Source organism: Dromaius novaehollandiae, chromosome 1 (genome assembly GCF_036370855.1).
Source record: "Dromaius novaehollandiae isolate bDroNov1 chromosome 1, bDroNov1.hap1, whole genome shotgun sequence".
NCBI lineage: Eukaryota > Metazoa > Chordata > Aves > Casuariiformes > Dromaiidae > Dromaius > Dromaius novaehollandiae.
In genome coordinates, this window is record NC_088098.1 from 42,548,961 (window position 1) to 42,565,897 (window position 16,937).

Below are 16,937 nucleotides of genomic sequence, written 5' to 3' on the forward strand. Positions count from 1 at the left end.
AGCTTTTACTATCATGATGTGCAAGAGACTAATTTGCAACTACAAATATCAGGAGTGAGCTACTTCAGAGGATTAATAGCTTTCTGGTGCATTATACTGGCATTAGGAAGTACTATAGTACTTGAGAATGGAATCAATTTGGGAATGGAATCAATTTGGGACTGAGGGAAATAACTAAAGGAATACTGAAAAAGAAGGCTTCTACTAGATAAAGGTAGGCAAACTCATTTTGTTTAATTTTTAACCCATTTAAAAATCCCGGGCTTGAAACGTCAACTCAGGCTTGAGTGATCAGGTTTGTGCTCCTCTGAGGGAAGTTTGATAAAAGGAGGAATGGCAGATAAAAAACAAGTGGAAAATATACAGTGAGAGCTGGAAAAAATATTAGGTACAATAAAATAATGATGGCAAGGGTGATGTTTAGACATTTGTAAAAGTTAGGTTAAAAAAATATCTGCAGAATATAGTAGTCATGATGAATGTATTAGGTTCCTCTTAAATTAAGATTGAAGCTAGTTCATTTACATGCTCACTTTTCTCTCACCTTTCTTCCAACTAAATCAAGCCACCTTTCTAGGCGTTTCAGAAAGAAAAGACTATTTAATATATAGGATAAACAACATTACAATTTGCAAGACTTTTTTTCTAAACTTAAGATAGGCACAGTTCTCATCTATCCACATTTCTGATTATATACATAAGACACTTTTTACATACAGAAATGTATAAAGTTACTTCATCTATTATAAAATGGAGTGTAAAATACAAGTATTTCAAGGAATAGCTAAGTAAAAGTTAATTTGTGTGAACTGATTTGCTGCTACGGCCTACTATCAATATTCTAGAAAATGTATTTCCTATCTTTCTTTTAAATAACAGTACTATCAAGATGAGGCTCTAAAAAGAACCAAAATGTTCTTATTTTGATGAAAATGGTTAACTAAACTTGCCAGCTAATTTTATGAGGCTTTTTCTAACTCTGCTTTCCTATGGAAACAATGCTTATGCACTCATGTTATTGCTATGTGTGTGCGTCCAGTAAATTGTAAACCCATTTGCCATTTTCAGTTCACATGTGGCAGAGTTTTGAACCTCAAACATAAAGAAACCCTTTCAAGTTTGGGGAAACTTATCAAATTTGGGGAAACTGGTGTGGCGGACAGATGAGTGAACTTTTGCCTTAAACATTTCTTGGTACATAAGGTGCAAGCAAACCATAACCCCGAACAAGCCATCTGTCCCTGGCGGAAACAGGACTGAGCTGCTGCAACCCCCGAAATGGTCTCCCTGCGACCCCAGGACACACTGAGCCTGCGCTGAACCAGACCATGATTGGGCAGAGACTTTGGGACCTGGACTGTAAATTATTGCCGTTTTAGCACAACTTCTGTAAAACTTGCTTAGCATGAGTAGCTAAATTTGCTGAAGCCTTAGGCCGCACTCCCTAGTTCAGTGAAAAAGGGCCCCAGAGCTGGTGCAGGCTGGAAAGATAAGGGAGTTACCAGCAGTTTGCATTCCTGTGCGCTGCTGAAACAGTGCTAATTGCTGGAGTTACCACCTCTTTGTCAGGACCTTGAGAAATGATGGTGGGACCCGAGGAATGAAGACACACCTGTTCGCAGAAACTGCAACAGTAAAGATAAGGGAGAAAAAAAACAGCCTGCCTAGGAACAAGGATGAGACCCAATAAGGAGCAGGAGACCCCAGACCACAAAATTACTATTGGTCTGAAGTACCACGTGGAGGGTGGGAAACTTAATTTGAAAAAGCTATAATTGCCCAGGGATTTCTTTGTTCGGGGTCCCTTGTCGGAGGCACCCAACTCGAGCTGTAACTACTGCACGCGTGTCACTACAATTTATTTATTTAATTTGCCTTGATTTGGCTCTGAACTTTTCAGCGGGAACCTAGGGTCAGACCCTGCTCGAGTTGTAATTACTGCATGCGCATCACCAAAACTTACACCCAGGGTGAAGAGGACCCACCCACCACCAAACAGGACCCCCCCCCCCACCGCCGAGACTCCCAAAGGAAGAGGACCAACGGGACGCCGCTGGATCCACGGGTGGTGATATCTTTTTTTCCTCTCTCTCTCTTTCTCTTTCTCTTTCTTTTGTTGAATGTTGGTAAGATCTGTTTGAAACGTGTGGCACGGGACTTGCCTAGCTAGTTGAAATAACCGCCATTGAATTATCCTATTTGACCACATGCCTTATCTTTGTGTTAATGAATCATAAAACTGGTTGGCTGGTGTAGTTTCACCTTAATTCAGTCCAAGGGCATCACGAACTTGGTCGTTGGTCCCAAGGGGAGGGAGGTTGTCCTAAACGACTCCTTTTGGGCCGCGACAGCTGGTAAGTAGGTAAAATAAAGAAACCTTATTAAGGCCCTGACAGTGTGAAAAGCTGTAGCATGAGCTGATGCTGAGGAGCTCAGACAAAATGCAGTGGAAAGACATTTATGTGGGAAAAGTTTCTGCTGAAGTTTATGCTTTATTAAATCTCACAAAGTTAAATAATCCCATGATACAGATTGATAGGAAATTAGTCTTCATTCATTCTAGTGCTGATGTAATGAGCTGTATGGGAAGGATTTAGACTCAAGATGTATTCCTTTGATTTGTTGTATTGATGCCTTGTAACAGTTTATTATTTGAAGATATCTATAATTTTAATATTCAAAGATTTTTTAATTTCCTTTCATTATACTCTATTCCTATGTCACATCTTGTGAATATTGCTGAGACAGCTTTATTTGCCCTAGGTTTGCAAAACTCCCTTCCCAGACTACAAGGAGTTTTCCTTTTCAGGTTCAGTGACTATTCTAACATACCTGAAGCTGCCCTAGCCTCTTCAGTGCCTTTCTGTAGAGAGTCAAATGACAGGAGGGGTGTGAGGAAGCAGGGCAGGAAAAGCGACTTATCAAGTTTTTGCTAGGTTATGCAGGGTCATCCACACAGGGAGCCTTTTCAGAAGAACTTAACTTTCCTTTTCTGTCTAGTACAGTGCTGCAGGTATTCCCCCCAACCCTAACGAAATACACACTTGAAAAAATAACTTCGTTTAGATACTTCACACAGGGGTTCAAAGACATGAGACCTATTTCTTATTTCAGTGTATTAGAATGCCCCTGAGGGCACCAAAAGGCCTTACTTGCCCTGACCAGCCTCATCAGGGACCTGCCCACGGGTCTTGGGCCCCATTTAAGCTCAGGCCCGTAAGTACACCTCTCCTGTCACCTACAGTTCTGACCTACTGACAGGATATGTTGGATGGACCTTGGATAGATATTTTTTGTGGCCTTATTGCTAGTCCTGCCTCTGGCTCAGTTTCCTACTGTTTCTGACTGAACTTCCTGGCCGGACCATGAACCTGACTCGTTGCCTTGGACCTGTTGCTATCACCATCCCTGCCCAGGACTGCATCCTGCTGGTGGGTCACTGCCCAGCCTGGAGTGCTGAGGTCACCCTTGGCCCCCAGGTGGCCCCTGGAGCAGCCCTACTCCTGCTGCTCCCTGACAAATACACTCTGAGAAAGCTATTTTAAAATTAAGCATATATAAATGAAATACACAAATATACCTTTTCATCTGTCAGTACTAGTAGCAGTTTCACTTGAAGCGTTTAATATAACAAGAGCTTACATATTCAAAGAACTAACTGGTGGGTATGTATTGTGAGAGTCCGTTTTCTTATTCTATTGAAATATTCTAATTGATGTCAATGGAGAAGAAAACAGCTGTTCTATCTATGAACTTTCTCTATATTCCTAGTGAAGCTTTGAAGCAGCCAGCCAGATTGCTTGTGTAAGCATTTTGAGCAAAACCATCAGTACCTGCTAGGAGAAGTCTTAGGTTAAGTTTCTCATAGCATCCGGCCAAAAAACACAGTATAAAATCATTTAGAAAGAAAGCACTAATCTAGTGTGGTGTTTACCTTGTATAGGGCATCTGATGCATAGTTCTGTCACCAAGACAAATGCGTATTAAAATACCAGAATTTAGATATGACTAAGTTTGGTTTATTTAAACTTCCAGTTGATTAACATGGGAATGTAGAAATGAGATATACTAAGTGACTGATAAAGTCGGTTCCATCAAAAACTCAACAGCCATTTACTCAGCAGTCACAGTATTATCCTACAGCTGGAATAATGTGATCCTTCATAAGTAAAGTCATTAATGTTTCACCATTCTTCTCCTCTTGTACTAGGGACACTGAGGTAGGACAGGGTCACATTTCTGTCATGGTTATGGAGTCACTAGGAGTCTCTCCATTGGTTGCAGGATCACTGAAAGAGGCGTCCTGTTGTCTGTATCAGAATATAGTGTTTGAATGGGATCTAAAATCTGCCACCTGGGTTAGAAGTGGATATTATACAACTGCCGTAGGTGAGAAAAGAAAGGAAATGTTTTATGATCTGAGGCCAGAGTCCCTGGGATATCCACATTAAGAACAGATTTTACAAGAATTCCAAATTAACGGTTAAATATTTGAAAATCTAGTTTATATTTAATGTTTGCTATGGTCTTGTTTTTGTCTCCCCTCCTCTTTTCAAATTTAAATGTGCCTCTTGGCTTGGATGGGAAGCAGAAGTGCTGAAATATCCAATCTTGTAAGACTTCCAGCCCAGCTGTGGAGAATCAAGTGGCTTTAGACAGTTGGAATACAGTTCAAAAGAGCATCCACAGTTTTTGGTGTTTGTCCAAGTGTTCAGACTCTTTATAGTTTACCCATCACTCTTTGTAATGTATCAGAAAGTAAACATACTCTGTCAATGAGTAAAAATGATATGAAAGTAAATCTGTTCCTGACCCTGCTGTCCACTTGCAGACATGACTCTGACTGAATTCAATGGGAGTTTCACTCGGAACGGCTTCATGATTAGACATCTGTACTGAAAACAGGAAAATATGTATTAGTATATGTATGTTTTCTCTCTGGAATCAATTACAAGTGAGAAAAGAGAACTGTGAATACAATAACTTTCCCATGGACAGAGACTGAAAAACTACTACTGTGTATCTATTCAATATGGTTGTAGAAGTTAGCATAGAAGACGGAAAGCAAAAATTGAAAAGTATAGACAAAAGGAGAAAGTCCATTTTCATATGGCATTTGAAACTAGAGGAAGGAGTAAGCATTAGAAAAACCTTCTTTTTCTTTGAATTAGAGAACCTGGTAAAGGGGCTGAGAGCAATACTGTACGATTGCCCTAGAAACAGACTATAGAAAATCTATCCAGCTTTTGAAAAGTAGGGAGATAGGCTTTTTCCTGACTGGCAGAGTGAAAGATAAATGACTGCTTTCGTCCTTGCCCCTTGCAAAGAATGAAAACTTGGCACCAGGAAAGGTCCTTTGGTAGGAGCGTTATGGCGCTGTCTATAAAACTGTACAAAAGTGGCCCCAGGACTATCTTAACTTATTTCATAGGAAGTATCTGGAGTGACCAAATAGTTACTTCCCTGGAGGAAACTCTTGATTTGTTGCAGGCTTTACAGGTCACTAATTGGCGCAGTTGCCTGTGGTGTGTTTCCCTGGTACTCTGTGCAGACTCTGTGCCTCAGTGGTCCCCAACGTGCAGGAGGTGCCTCCTGAGGTACGCTGAGGATGTGTACTGGAGGGGGCTGAAAATCAGAGTGGTGACTCCACTGCATCCAGTGCTGTCTTCCCCTTAAAACTCCAGCAATCCTGCTGGCTACAGTGCAGCAAGGAGAACTCCAGCAGGGACTGGTGGAGACTTCCCCTTGTCTTGCCTCTCCCATTGTAATCCTGGGTTGAACTAGGACCTTTGAGCAGTGGGACACAGTGAAAATGGCTAAACAGGCTGCTAAGAGAAGAGAAGCGTGTTGTTCATGATGCGTCAGGTTGCTCCTAGGGCTAACAGGCTTCATCGGGTACAAGATAAAAACTGTCTATTTTTTCACCAGTGAATTCCTCATGTAAGGAGGACAACTGTGAATAGTAGCAGTGAGGAACTCACAAGAGCTATGGCCATTTTAACTCATTTAGTATGTTTGGGAAGTCCTGATTTACTCCCTGCTACCCAATAGAGAGTAAAATCCTCATTTTCTGTAAATATAGCTAGTTCTTTACTTCCAAAATTTCTAAATGTCAGATGTTTCTATAAACACTGCTAGAAAAAAAAATGATGCAGATATAGGTCTGGAGGTGAGCCAAAAAGCTGAGTTGAATGGCAGAGTCAATGAGAAGACTGCCTAGATGGTGATAACCATTTACACATAGTAGGTGGGAGATGCCCGTTTAGAATGAAACATTTTGCTATACACTGGAAATACTTTTATTACACAGAACTAGAAAAAGTGAATTGTAGAAAGGTGAGTGAGATGCCCATTTAGAATGAAACATTTTGGTATACACTGGAAATACTTTTATTACACAGAACTAGAAAAAGTGAATTGTAGAAAGGTGAGTTTAAACTCAAGAAGGACAGAAAGGTACTTTAGTTTCTCATGAATATCATCATAAAGTAGGCATGTGCTGCTATTTCATAGCCTTGATAAAAAATTATCCATGTTCCCAGTAAGGAACTTTGTAGCCATACGTAGAGATACTTTTTGGAAGTGGTTGTCTGAAAGTATTGTGGGAAATTCTGGAGATCTTTCAAAATATATTAAATCTGCCAAAAATGAGATAAGTACAGTCAGTCCTTTTGAACCAGATCTTTTGAATCCTTTTTAAAATTTTCTCTACTCCATAAATCCCTCCCAGTGCTCATCTTCACAGATTCAGGAAGCTTGTGACCAGTCATAAACCTTACTCCAGGACAGGTAGTTCATGTGTGCTGGTTTCATGTGATGAGACACATAATATACCTGTCTGTACACTTGCACATCTACTAATATATAGAAGCTATGAACATTTTTTAGAATGACATTTGACTGTGTGTGGTGGCCGTAGTTGTGGCAGGTGATAGTATCTGGAAGACCAAGTGGCAAGCATCTCCCCACGAAAATGCTGGTGAACACCTGTGGCCCTCAATATGCATGCTTCAGGGAGCTGGAGCTACGTGGTCACTGTGGTAGTCATACAAGGGTTTTCTCCCCCTCTCACACACACAGAGGCACAGTTGCCTACGTTCTCTTTATCTTCATATAGACTTTCTCCTGTTAATCATGTCAGCTTGTCCCAGGCTAATAATGAAAGCAGTAGAACATGGGGGATACAGACTGGATTGTCACTGTACATCATGATTTGCCTGCACACGGGAACTGAAGAGGGAATTGAAAGAAGGTTGTAGTGACTCAGAGGTTCGATTCTTTACTGCTTTTCCATAGAGCTAATTCAAGATTTAATCACTCATATCTTACTACATACAAAAGTATGACAAGTCATAGCAGTGAAATTTTAAACAACTTAATAGTTTTAGTATCAAAAGTAACTAAAATATACCAGTTTAAAAATAAGTTAATCTGCTCAATAAGATATGGCCCAAATCATAGCTGGAAATATTTTTTCTTTGAAGCTCCACTAACTGCACTGCTGGAGAAGGCAAAAAAAAAAATCTAGAGAAGATCTTCTTTTTGCTATTAAATTTATTTTTCTTTCTATTCAAGATATTTTCCTAATTAATAGTTTTCTCATCTGTGAGGAGATTGAAAGAACTTTCCCTTAAGTATAACTAAAATGTGACTGAGGTCAGAATTTAAATTCAGATAATATAGCTTTTTGCAGTAATTTATATTGAAACCAAACTCCAGTGCAGTAATGAAGAACACTTACTTCCACTTCAGAGTGAAATCATACATACACACTAGATCACTGATACTTGGATCAAAGGACAGAAAAATGTTTAATACTGTACATGAAGTTATTTCAGTTTTATGAATCCAAAGTTAGATGTTATTCCAATTTTTTTAATCCTCAGCTTTTTAAATTACAGCTTACTGTTCAATACATACCAGTAGGTTAAAAATAATAATAATGCTTTACAAAGAGTCTTGGATTGTCAGACTTTCATAACTACCGAATTAAAGTAAAATCAATAAATGAATTGGGGAACGAAACCTGGGGGAAGGGAGGGAGGTTGGCAGAGAACATTATGCTGTGGGAGTACCTTATAGGATGTAAAAGTCACATTTACAAGCAATGACAAATTTACTGACTGAAGGTCTTCTTTTTGAATGTGCTGATTATCTTTCATGTGAGTATATATGAAGCATTCACAGTTCATACATTATCTGTTTACCCGGATCATTGGTTAAAATGATGAGACACATCAAAGTGACCCATCTTATTTATACAGTCGAAAGGTTTATAGAAAATTAAGATGTAGTGACAGCTTGAGTGGTCTGTGGCTACTGCTCTGATATAGTTAACCAGCTGTCTGAAGGAGTAAATTACAATATTGTTCTGTGATGACGATTGTGATGACCCCTCTTTTTGGCTGTTATAAATTTTGTTGTTGTTGTTCTATTTTTCATCTAAATCTTCCTAACATTTCTGCCTTTCATAACCCAAAGCACGTCTGAATCAGAAAGTGCAGTGTATTTTCATGTTCCATTTTTCATGTTGCATTCCTTTGATGTGTTATCAGAAAGATAGCACTGTAAATGCTGCGTTTTTCTGCTCTGTTCCCTGTGTGTACTTCTGTGGATGTAATTACTTACCATAGGTTCACTGAAGGAAAAAGAGCTGAACAGAAGAACTAAATGTATTGTCTTGCACATACATCAACAGAATTGTTAACTCAGCTTCAGCCATGGATTTGTAATCCTCAATTAGATATACTACAGTGATTTGTCAGGGGAAATGGAGAGTCTAGCCTGCATTACCAAACCAGAATAGAGCTGTATATTGTTCATTTTTTATTTTCCTTTTTTTCATGTTATGTGTCATTTCATAATTTATGTTTATTTCAGGTTTATAATTTCTCTCTCTCTCTCTCTCCCTCTCTCTAAGAATAAGCAAGGTGAGATAGATAGATAGACTAATTTTGAAAGAGATTTAGAAACTGAAAAGAGATCTTGGCATCCCGTTGTGCTGTTTTAAAGATGTTTGTTAGGTCTGAATTGAACTTTTAGATCCAAATGTTTTTCGGTGAAAACTTATATTGCACAGATTAATGGTCACTGCAGAAGCCAAGCAAATAATCTAATAAAAATTGAAAATAGGTATTTTTTAAAAAAGTAATCAGTTTTACAATGTGCATCATCTGTCTTAATGACTAAAACTGGGTTTTAAAAGGTATGCGCAATACATACCAGGAAATACCTCAGAAAGGTAGTCTATGAACCTTTCATTAATGTAGGGCCTAACAGCCTTAGAAATTTTATCTCCTAATAGCCTATGAAATAGGATATTATTATTATTATTGCATAGGACATGATTAAAGTACAAAGATTATGATCTGGCACAACGTTATAAGAATTCCTCTGATGATAGATGGGGACTTGCCCTTGTGTGCTAAGGCCATGCCTTGACAACTGAATCTTCCTTCAGCTAAAATCAAAATAACATCAAATACCTCTGTATCTGAGTATGATATACAAATGTTTGAGCATTTCTACAGAATACTCCTTACGGATTTGGGATTGAACTCACTGAGGAGCAGAAATATTACCAGTCATATATTTTTGAAGAACAAATTGCAAATATGGAACCAAGCAGTGGAGGTGGCAAATAGCTTACAAGTCACTTCCCAAAGGAAATAAATGTCACTAGTTGGGACTATGAAAAATTCCAGCCCATGAACATTAAATCATTACATGGAAATGTAGGAGTTATGTTTATAGTTTCACTTAAAATAGTTAGGTTCTGGTGTAAGAGAAAGACTGAAAAATAGTTAGTAATCTACCGGTCAGGATGCTGCCTGGAGATATACAGAGAAAAACCTTGAACCTGTGTCTCTAATGAGTCCTGTGCTTTCCTACCCTCTCTCAAGGGAGCAGTAAACCTAGGATAAGTTTTTACGAATCTCTCCTGTTGAAGCAATTTTGCTGATATTAAATGTTTTCTGATGTCTTGTTTCTAGATAAAATGTAAAAGACTTCTCTTTTCGAGGCTTAGGAATATTTTACCTGACAGGAACATCATTTCCCACACAGATGCAGAATTAGAGGGTTAAAAGAAATAAAAAGATAAATGTTTTCTTAGAAATCAAAGCTTCTTTGCGCAGTTATTTATGAACTTATTTATGAACAAATAAGGTAGCAGTATTTCTCTCGTTAACTGCACATACTTTGCCAGATCTTAACAAAATACACTTCTTTTTACCTCCTGACCTCTTCCCCACTTCTGTATTTCTCTACACTGTTTGTTCTTTGCCACTCAAGCAAACCTTTAGCTTTTTCTATGTTTTGAAGAATTCACTTCAAACACGGGTACCAGGAGGTTAATCACAGAATGAGCTGTCTTTTCCACTTTACATAAATCAAGATTCAGTCCTTTTTAGCAGCCTTACAGGATTAGAAGCTCACAACTTTGGAAACTGGTCAAAAAATGAGCTAAAGGAGGAAATAGCACAAAGTAACCTAGTGAATTTGCCTAAACAGCTTCCTCCCCTCCCCTTGCCCCGCCCAAAGGATTTAATTTTGCTTCAAGCATAAATGAGAAGTGTTTGACACATCCAAGGTCTCAGGGGAGCAGAAAAACTACAAAATAAAACTAACATAGCTTTCGGTACCATTGGCAACGTCTACTAGGACAATGCCAGGAACAATTATAGTAGGAGACTGAGTCAACCATTCACCACAGGAAAGGCGTAAAGTTTATTGGTATTGCACTATTAGGGAGTCGCAGCTCTAAACTATAACGTTGTATCATACTTAGCCAAGGAATGACGTAAAGACTTTTCTTCTAATTGTATCAGTCCATCTTCTTTCATGTGCTTTCATTTAAAGCAAATGTTATTCATTAAAGTTAAATTAATAAATTAAATGGTGGGTTATCGTATGCATACTTTACAGTTCCTAGCTATTTTATAAGAAACAAAAAAAATCCCATGGATCAGATATGAAATTTAATTTTGATAGACACAAGCAAACACTTTCAGCTCAAAGCATGACAGTCACTCCCTACCTTACTTCTTATCTTTTATATGTAGGTTAGTAAGGCTGGTTCTATATTCCCTCCCAGCCAGAGAAGACTCACTCTCTGGCTATTTAGAGCCTAATTTTCTTAGAGTCACAAATAAATGTAAGAGAGGTCTCTAACTGAGGAAATGCCTGAAGAGATCCATATATTTTGCTCTGAATTCTATAAAATAGACTGAATAAGCCTTTAAAAGACCAAAACCAACAGTATATGATAGTATCATGTCTCTACAGCACAGGCTCTTGACATATCTGTTTCACTGTTCATAGTAAGCAACCCACCAGGATCCTGCTTTTCAGTAGGAAACACTGAGTATTTCTCTGATGTGGAGCTAAAACACAGAACCATTCATGATTTATAATTTGAAACCATTTCCCTTTGGAAACCTGGGAAATGGAAGGCATAATTTTGTCCTTTCTTCTAATCAGAAGCTTCAAAATTCCAGTCTGAGTTAGTGATACCTCTCATTTTTCTTGTATGTAGTAGAATGAGTCATCTCATATTCATACCCACAAATATAATTTTATCCCTGTTTTATTTTCCTTACTTCATTTCAACAGCTCTATTTTTTTATGATACTTGTTACTTATGGAAAAGTTAGAAGTATAAAAGAAAGAAAAAAGGGACAGTGACATCATTTATTTTGTTATCGTTCTTGAAAAGAAAAGTGGATATGTGGATGCCAACTGTCTATGACCACAGAATTATATCTGAAGGTCCAGAAATGTTTGGTGAAATTCAGTTGCCTGAATTTAGACGAATTTACAAATAATTTTGAAAGTTTATTCCTAAATCACTTTCACAGTTTTTTGCTACTAACTGGGACCAATGCAATCAAGACTAAGAGCAGCAATACAAAAATGCATTTTTTTTTTTGTGATAACAGCAGCCATACACAATAGGTAGTTAGGCAAAACAAATAAAAATAATTTAGCTGAGTAATCAAAGAATCAGTCTAATTTAAGACTTCCCAATTCAAGCAAGCAACACTTTTATGCCTTAAAAAGGACAGACTTTGAGAAATTAAGGAAACTTTTTTATTAACTCAGCTGAATCAATTGGGCTGAGAAGATTAGGGAATTAAATTATGCTGGGAATTTCTTTGAAACGTTAGTGATGAAAGAATAATTGGAGTTTGTATCTCAAACAAAGGGGACAAGTTGTAGGACAGGACTCCAGACTCAGCTGGATAAACAGCCACTTCAGAAGGGATATTAGGAGTCAGCAAAGAAAGCTATGTATGTCTTGAAGATCAGGAAGTTTAGAGGAAAATGAGAATTTCCAGAAGTCAAGCTGAGTCAGACCTTGCAAAGGAAATTAAAACAAAAAGCAAAACTTCTTTAGCCATAGAAATTAAAAAAGAACAAGGAAAACAAAGAGAACTATCATGACATTACAGGAGAGGGTGGATATTTATGATAATCTGTCCATGCCCCCAAAACTCAATGAATACTTTGCTTCATTTTTGAATGGATATGTTAATCATTAATAGGCACAAGAGTGAAGATATGAAAGCACTACATCTAAGCAGAGACAAAACTCAAAGACAATGATGCACACATGTTAGTAAAATCAAGTAACCTCCATCACAAAATTCTTAAGAACTGTGACAGAAAGCTGCAAATATAGAATATCTGGAAATAGACCTCTAGTAGATTTAATAAGACCTAAAGTAGATTTAATAAACCTCTCAAAATCAGAGTTGTGCCATCTGACTATAAAAGACCTAGTATAGCACCTTTTCAAGACAGGAAGTGGAAATTCATTTGAAAATAATAGATTTGCTTGATCTCAGTATGATATAATATGCCTTAATAATGAAAAAACAGGAAGTAAATGAACTGAGACAAAATTCAAACTCTATTTACAAAAGCAAATTATTCCAGAAAAAATATTGTTCTTTGAAGATATAGAAAATATAGTTGAATCTGTTGTTGATGTTGTTATTTTAGAGAACATAAAGTAAATCTCATCTAACTACATCTCACATTTCATCACACTTCTCGCATTTGATGATGGAAAAGGACCATAGTAGAAGAATTGTGGCTGAAGACATTGCTGAGGGGATAAAAGGATACAAAACTAGTTTATGTTAAAGAAAGTGGCTACTGTAGTAAATACTTAAGAGTCAGTACTGCATTTGACTTTATTTTAGATTTTGTTAATCAAAAAGCTAGGCACCTGAAGGGCTGGTTTTGGTATTAACCTTGAACTAGTGGATTTCACCAGTAACACACAGTTGGAAGGCATCATAAGTAACAATGAGAATCAGAATATAATGTAGGAAAAAATACATGCCATTAAGGCCTAGAGGAAGAGAAATGGGATGAAATGTAATAGAAACAAAATGGAGAGGCATGTACTTGGAGACAAATTGGCTGGTGACTCAACTTTTTAAAAATTGTTGAAGAGGACAACGATCCTTTTAAAACTTAAATGTGATCTTAGGGCACCCTTGTAGAAGGAACTGGTGAGACCTCATTAAAACAGAAATTAGGAGATCTCCAGACCAGTTAAAGAGTTAATTTATAAATGACATTACTTGAGACAGTTGCTTGTGAGAAAAGAGATCAGTCCTCTGTTTTTCATATCCCTTTCCAAGCATTTGTATTGAACAGTGTGGCCTTCTGGGGGATGTCTAACATGCAGGTCTTGTCAGCTCATGGACTGTCCCATATGAACATGCCTGCATGGCTTCTAGACCAGACCTGGATCATGCCTAGCTAACTTCTCACAGGAGCAGAAAATCTTGAGTGTCTCTGCACCCATGTGTACAGATACGCCTTAGTAGCTCCACCACATGCAATAGCCTTTATCTGTAGCTTTCTTTAGGTATCCAAAGATGTAAAATGATGACAATTTTGGTACATAAAGGTGAAGTCAGCAGAAATGGAAAGTAAAAAAGATACTCATGCATCTAACTGTCCACTAACTATAGCAATCCAGATGGTCCTATGTTAACTCTTCTCCTCCATGCCCACAATATTTTTTTATAGCAATATGCTTATTAGCTGTAATGACATGCTTGGAGGTTGTTTTATTTTTCATGAAAAACTTTTGTTAATTTGATGCAGTGAGCACAGAGAAATCACAGATAGTAGCACAGTTGGACATATTTTTAAAAACAGCAGCTTCTTTAAAATGATTGTCGGCCATGCATTTGTTTGAGTTAAAATAGTGAGAGCCAAAATTGATGAAATAATGGTTTCATGTTGCTCTTGCCAACAACTTGCATGGCTTTAGTTGTTGAAAAGTTATTCCCCTCAAGGCTTCAGGAGTTCCTTTTAAAAATCAGTCTGTTACAATTTCACTTATAAAACAAAACTTGGTAACTCTTGACTTCTGCTTTGTATTATCAATGGGATGAAGAAAAAAAATTGTTTCCCACTAATGCAGTTTTGATTGTTATAACCCCAGCAGAAAATGCTCCACTTGGCTATCAAAATCTAGTTGTTTATTGAAAATAACACCCACATTGTAACTGAGGTGACAGTATATTTGTAGCAACTAGGATTTATGGGGAATCTTTTACCTATTTTTCCATATCTCTGTAGTGTACAGAATGTGAGAATTGGTGTGTAGCTTTGGTTTGGGGTTTGAGTTTTATCAACTTGAGCTGGAAGCTATTAACCATTATATGTTCCATACTTCTGAACAAGCAATGGTGAAGTAACTCAAAAATGGTAAGAATCATCGATCCAACCAGGCAGTATCAATATGACGTGTTTTCTTTTTTCTTTTTCTTATTTCAGTTGTAGCCTCCTGGCCTTCATTCTGTCTTGTTCTTGTATGGCTGATATTCATATTTCTCACTTATATGTCATCAAAGTTCATTTTGTTGGATTTGGGAAGACTTGTGTCTTTATGAGCCAACAAGATGATTCTATTTTTACATTAGTATCTTTTAGGCAGTTGTTGTAACCTGTCTGGTATGACACCAGTGCTGTGATGCTACAACACTGGGGTCTGGGGACCTGGCATATCAGTTTGTGATTCTCAGAACTGGGGCCTATAAGGACTCACTATAGCAGCTTTGGTCACACGAGTAGTGGCCCTGAAGGAAAGGCAGTACATGCTTGCTCAAAGCATGAGAAAGTTGAGCTGAGATTGCCACACGCATCAGGAATCAGAAATCAGCTTTTTATCCAAATTTCTGCTGCTGATGCTTTCTGACAGATGCTTTCTTTTGTCAAGATATCCAGGAAAAGTAAGAGAACTTACTTTTTCATTTTCCTTTTCTCTAAATCTTACTTCTGTCCTAGTATGAATTTGAAAGAAAAAATGGCCTAGCAACAGGGCTAATCTACAACTTTGAAGATCAAATTTCTCATCCCTTTCTCCATGGCAAGGCTCTTAGCCCTTCTGTGACTTACTTCCCTGTCTGTGAAACTGGCACCAAAGCATTTTTATCCCTCATGAGTAATATGATTTCCCATAAATTAATGACAGGACACTCAGCTGTTTTAGCAAAGTAGGCTGAATAAGGCCCATGGAAAGGTAAAATAAAATAGAATCTATCTTGCATTATGCTAGGGTTTGGGTTTTTTTTTATTTATTGGCATCTTTAGAGACACACTGTCTCAAGAATAGCCCCTGTATTTTACATACTGCATAGTTACATGAACATATCAGGAGAAGGAAATAAAATTTAGTCCAGTGTTTTCTTGAAGCTAAAAAAATTTTCCATGGCACTAACAGAAGCAGGAGTGAGGAACAAGATCTTATTTTGGAATAAAGATGGCTAACTTATTACATTCAGCCACTAAAAATGAATGTTTCCTTGGTGCTGTTTTTCTGGTATCTATTTCCTCCTTTTTCACTTAACACATTTCTTTCATTTACAACTCCATATTGCCAAGTTCTCTTCAAATAACTTGCACTGTATTATCCAAGATACTACTGCTTTTCTTAGGGATGGTTAGCTCCAGGCATTTCTAAATGCAGCTGACTTGAGGTCCAGCTTAGCACTGTATGATTTGCTGCTTCCTTATTCCATGATTTGACTTCATCCATCATATCAGAGGTATTCCTCATTAAGCATCCATTTTCTCCTTAAGAGTCTGCTTGTCCTAGTTTATAAAAAACCTAGGCATTTTTACAGAACTTTATTAGATACCTCAGTGGGAAGAGATGAATGGAGTAGCCACAACTAGATAGTTTTCTATCAGACATGCTGGATCCAATCTTATCTAAACTACTATATAGCTGATCCATGAATTAAAGTGTTCTAAGTTACCTCATCGGTGGCCTGAAAATTTAGAGCTGATACTGAAATTTCATCCTCTATCCCACTGTGTTAAACAGGTATTTATTAATAAGCTTTCCAAGCAGTCCATTTTTTAGTATTGCCATGTCTAAACCACAGTTGTCATAAGGCTGAAGTTTCAGGTCTAAGCAGAAGGTTGATGAGGTTTGGCAGCTGAGGCTTCTGAACTTACTTTATAAAAACATAGGGGGTGAAGCTATTTTTCTTTGAGAAGGAAATTTTATTGAAGAAAGAATATCATGCCAGTTGCACTGGACAAATTACATCTTCTCAACTAATAAACATTCATTGCAGTTTTCACATGCTTCAGCGGTCCGAACCTGGTATGTACAAAAGAACATGTGTGATGCAACGAAGCATATTTTATAAATATATGGGAATGATCATTACAAGTATTTATGACTAATTTCTCCATCATGAAGTGAAAAGTTTTATTAACTCTAAGACATATAATTGCAATAAATTTTACTACAGAAAACTACAAGTACTAACTTTTGCAGAGAAAGTTTAATTATTTATTTTCCCTATGTAATACTGAGTGAGGCTTCATCCTAAATCTTCTATGAATTCCTAGGAAGGTGAGTTATTTTCATGCTTACTTGGCTGCAAACAGAAGTC

General features: G+C 37.5%; 1 long non-coding RNA gene across 2 annotated transcripts in view; it reads left to right on the forward strand.

Moving 5' to 3' along the window:
• The first annotated feature begins 1,775 nt into the window (after positions 1-1,775).
• LOC112981459 (uncharacterized) overlaps positions 1,776-16,937 on the forward strand; it is a 105,824-nt gene continuing 90,662 nt past the window's right edge. The window contains exon 1 of one of the 2 annotated variants that reach the window (XR_010388593.1): positions 1,776-2,068. This is a non-coding gene — a long non-coding RNA (uncharacterized LOC112981459). The remainder of the gene's footprint in view (positions 2,069-16,937) is intronic. The other variant, XR_010388596.1, reaches the window with a different exon arrangement.